We start from the raw sequence: 5,332 nt of genomic DNA on the forward strand, positions 1-5,332 counted from the left end.
CTTCAAAAATCCTATTTAGAAATAAATGAATTAACACACAAAATAAAAACAGCACAAAAAGTTGTTCTGAAATTTTTTCAAATAAATCTTAAAATAAACTAGACAATATTTGAGAGAGGTAGGAAAAAGAATTAATTCATTTGGAGTTATATTTAAAAAGATAAAGCCAGTCAAAGTTGTGGTCAAAAATCTGTTTTTAAAATAAAAATAGAAAAGAAAACGTTTCAGACAAGAATACGTTTTCGGAGCGGAGGAAACGTACTTTGCGATTTCACGTCTTCACTTAAGTCACGTGGTGGCGGGGCTGGGTCACTGACAGTGGGTCCAGGGGGCCCACTAGTCATGTTTGACCAGTCGCCCTCCCTCCCCTTCCTCTGGCCGAACAGAGGCGGGAGCTCCGACGATGTTCGCCGGCGAATGGCGGCACCGTTCGGGAAACGGAGGCCATCTGCGGGTTCAGGGGATCGAGACGGTCACTCCGGTGGTCGATACGGTCTCTGGGGTGGACGGAGCTGCCGGCGGCGAGCTTCACAGCGGACGGTGGTCGTCGGGCAAAGTGGTTTTTCTCCCGCAGTGAGTCCCGATCGAAATCGAGCAAGGGGATGGATTCACGAGGTGGAGAGGAAGCTCCTGGTGAAGAGAGTGGGGAGGGGGAGGCTTTGGTGGCGCCGGAATGGTCGAGACAGCGGCGGCGGCTGGAGTTGCCGGAGATGAGGAAGACGGCCTCCTCGGGTCGATTGGCTGCCATGGGGGAACTGGAGGAGTGTACTGAGGCCGCCTGCGAACGGAACGTGCTCGGGGCCTCCTTAAATAGGCGCTCGGGGTCGGTTCCGACGGTGGCCGCGGATAAGGTCGCCGGCGACCGTCTTACTGTGCTGCAGAGCGACGTGGCGGTGGCTGGCTAGCTCCAGGGGCTAACGACGATCACTCCACTGTCGAAGGAGGCGAGCTGGCGCGCTGTGGTGGTTTGGGCGGTGCTGCTCATGGCGGTGGCGGGTGCGGCCACGGGCGTGCCGCCAAGCCGCTTGCTGGCTACGCTGCAGGGGGCGCGGAGGCGGTCGGGGCTTCTAGCGTGACGTGGCGAGAGGGAGAGGATTTGGATGAGCTCGGGGAAACTTATCCAGGGGGGTGAGTTGGCTCGGGCGCGAGCACGTGCAAAACGCGCGCTCTGCTCGCGCTCTGGGCGTGCACGGCACTCGTTCGACGAAATGCCAGGGCGAGCCAAGTTGCTAGGAAGCTAATGCAAATCCACAAGCCTAGGTTAGAGACATATAGAAGGCTACTAGACAACTTGGTTTGGACAGATGGGAAAGTTCACAACACAAACTTACAATCATGCCAAATCTGTCCATGCCCACAGGGTGTTTGATAAAATGCCAGAGGCATCTAGGCAGGTCTTGGAGGGGCAAATTCTTCCAGATCAGTGTCTCTTTGGAGGCACAAGAGGTTGGTGAGGTTAGTTAGTGAAAAGCATAAACTTGCTAGTGCAAGTTTTGCAGAACTTCAAATCTGGACAGGAGGTGAAGGGCATTATTTCATGAACCAAAAATGTGCCAATGGTTGCATGCTCCTGGACTTAGGAGTTTAACATGGAGGACTACAAGTAGGAAGAGGAATCATGGATAAAGGAGCAACTAAAAATGTGGTTGCTGTACAAACCATCATGTTGGGCCAGAATAAAGATGAGGTTGTTTCACTCAAAATTTTCAAAGAACAACCCTGGATTTTTGCATATAATGAAATGGTATGCTCCTACTGACATCCCAAAATTTTGGTGTAAGCTAGAAACAAATATTTAAAAGGGTTGTAGTGCAAAATTGCTCTCTGGACCAGAGAAGAAAATTGGGTGTAGAGCTCAAAATATTTCAAGAATAACAAATATTTTTGTATAAGAGTGATTTAAAAACATCATATGACATCTCCAAATTTTGGTTGGATTTTTAGATAAATATATCAAATGGTTGTAGTTCAAAAAGAGCTCCAAATTTTAAAACAAGTCATTTAATGAATAAAGCTCAGGGTGAAATAATTTTATAAATAAAACTACTGATTGAGGGATGTTTTTAAATGAGAGAGAAAATAAGTCCAATATGTTTTGGAAGGATCCACTTAGGAAAAACTCCTTAATATTAAAAGAAAAGTTTTGAAATCAACAGATATATTCTTGCAGGCAAAAATTTTAAACTCTTGGCAAAATTTTAATAACTAAAACCTGGTTAAATTTTTGGGGTGTTACACCATCTGGATAGAAGTGTGCTGTGGAGTAGAATTGCATTATGAGCTCGTCATTCCGCTTTGTGAGCTTCTGCCCAACAAAGTTATCCACTCCACAACCCTTGAAACTGTCGAACACTCCTGGGTAGTGTTCCTCATTCTCCTTGATGTATTTCCAATCTACCCATCTCATATCACAGACTATTGGTTTCTTGTCCAGCAGCACAGTCTCATAGAAGTCCTGCTGTTCCTTTGTATGGAACCTGTAGTCCACAGCAGTTCTCCTCCTGACTGCATAAGGATCAGTCAATCTCCACTGTCTGAGTCCTGCATCCTTTCTCAGCTTCATGTTCTCAGCAACAGGATGAGCATCGTTATGATATGGAATTTCAGGCTTCAACTTTCTCAGAACATGCTCTTCATCTTCTTCTTCTTCTGCAACAACTTCAGGCACTGGGGCCTTGTTCCTTTCAGTAGCTGGGATGTTCCTGGTATTCCTCTTTGGTGCAGACTTGGGCTTGGAAGCAACCTTAGGTGCTTCTTTGGGCTTTGATGAAGCAGCCCCTGACCTGATGGCATCACCCATGAGCTTCTGAGCTTTGGGAGTTGGAGCAGTAGCCTCTTCTTCTTCCTCTTCCATCATGGAAGGCTTCCCAACAACCCTGGCCATGGTCTTCTTGACCCTTTCCTTCCTCTTCTTTTCAGCCACTTCTGGCTCCTTGGGTTCTGATCTCTCAGTTTCCTGAGTTGATGCTCTGACTTTCAGCATAGGAGTCCTTTTGGCAGGGACTTTCCTGTTCAGACCTGGCTTGGTGGTTGCAGCAGTGCCATACTCCTTCTTGAGCACTTTCGTGGAGGTGGCTTCATCCTCTTCTGCCACATAGTCTTCATCCTCAGAGTCTGAGGTTTTCTTCTTCCTGTTCCTGGTGGCAGCTTTGGGTAAGTTGCTTGGGGTGCTCCTGCTGCCATCATCTGAGGAACTGGAGGGACTAGTGCTCTCACTCATAGGAATCTTCTCCTCTGACTTTTTCTGGTTGTCACTTTGATCAGACATGTTGCAAACACTGACTGCTGACCCTGTGAATAGATGTAGATGAGATAGAGAGGATAAGCATCACAAAATATAGAGTTTTTTTGCAAAAGATTGAATTAAAAACTTAGTTTTAGTTTTCCACAAAAAGCATTTCGGATCAACCGATTTGTGAGCTCGGTGATACGGGAGCAGCTTTAGGAACCTAAACTAGTGAACTCGGTCAGACCGAGTCACAGTTCGGTGGCACCGAGACTGCTAGGGTTTCACAAAGTTCTGAACTCGGTCACACCGATTTGCAATTCTCGGTCAGACCGAGAATCACAAGTGCAATGGCCTTAGCCGAATCGGTGGTACCGAGTTCTACAACTTGGTGGGTGTGAGATGGTTTCGGCGGAAACCTAACCCTAAATTTTCAATCCAAACCTAATCTACGGATAGTTTTGACTAGATGAGATAGTTTCAATCATGGCAAGATTCATGACGAACACAATGTGCTAGGAATCAGATAGGGATAGCACAGTGATCAAGTCCATACCCTAGCTCGGCGATGGACTCGCTATGGCGGCAACAGCGGTGGAGATTCCCTTTGACGGAGGCGGAGACCAGCGGCGGGAGGCAGCTGGTGATGAGGAGAACGATCCGGAGACCCTGGAGGCAGAGTGAGCTGAGCGCGGGCGAAACTGTTCGGAGAAATTTCCAAAAATTTTGCCCTTGGGTATATATAGCCCAACCCTGTTGGTGTGACCGAGTGGAATAACTCGGTGGCACCGAGATGCATTACTGCAAGCAGTTACTGCAACTCGGTGAGACCGAAATGTTTAAATTGGTTGCACCGAGATTGAAAACCTAGATCGACTTAGTGATCTCAGTATGACCGAATTGGAAGAATGACCGAAATGCACAAAGAAGTTTTGGAAGTTTAAGTCTATGATGAATCGGGGACTCCGAGTGCTCCTCACACAGAGTGGTTCGAATCTGACTTGATCAAATTTTATGATGTAGCATGAATAGAGTTTGAGACAAGAAAAGCATAGATAGCTAGAGAAGGTTCTTAGGCATTCTTGTCCATCACCTAGGCCAAAAGAAAAGGAAGCCAAAGAAGCAAAACTACAAGTGGATGTCCTCGAATGAGAAAAATATGCAACCAACATGCTCACACAATAAAATGACAAATGAAATATGTGGCAAAGCATGCACAACCAATTCTAGCATCTATCAAGCAATTGGCGATGACTAGGTCATCTATATATGAGTATATTGACTTAGGAGTCAAATGAGAACATTTGATCATAGGTCATACTCATCATTTAAGCTCAAGTGGGGTTACCACTTTTACATAATGCATTGATGTGTTCACACCATTAGAGTTGCTTTAGATCAATTCTTAGAGTAAATCTCCCCCTAGATGTGAGATCCCCCCTTTAGAGGGATGATCTAACCTTGGGTTTTGTCGACGATGGCTTCATGTAGGTGTTGAAGATGTGGATGCTCAATGTTGATGTAGATCATTTGGAGCAATCCTTTGGAGTGATTTGCACTTTCAATACCTACACGGGTTAGTCCCATAAGGAACAAACAAGGATATCCATAGACATAGAGTGATGCACACACAAGATGATGTCTATGAAAGCATTAGGTTACCTTGTCCCTTGTCTTACCAACAAGAGGGTTTGTGACTCGTTGAACAAGTGCAAGATGTGAAAGTTGATTGCACTTGTCCTTGCCAAAATGATATGAGTGAAGAATGTTGGCGGAGTCACCCTCAAGAACTCTTTAGTTCTTCTTCTTCGGGATCCACACCATGTTGATGGGAATCCTTGGAGTTGTAGTCGTACTTGATGAAGTAGAGCTTGACGTAGTCTTGGGAATCCACTTGACCAAGGCCTTGGGAGCTTCTTCAAATGCATCAATCTCCTCCTGAAGCTCATCCTTGCCTTTTTGCTTGTGGTCTTGTGGTGGAAGATCATCTTGAGCTTGTGTCCCTTTGAATGAAGTAGGATCATACTTCTCTTGTTGAGGAACAAACTTCATCTTGGGGTATTGATCTTCTTCCAAATCAACTCCATTGGCATTGAACTTTCGTTC

Source organism: Triticum aestivum, chromosome 7B, assembly GCF_018294505.1.
Source record: "Triticum aestivum cultivar Chinese Spring chromosome 7B, IWGSC CS RefSeq v2.1, whole genome shotgun sequence".
Taxonomy (NCBI): domain Eukaryota; kingdom Viridiplantae; phylum Streptophyta; class Magnoliopsida; order Poales; family Poaceae; genus Triticum; species Triticum aestivum.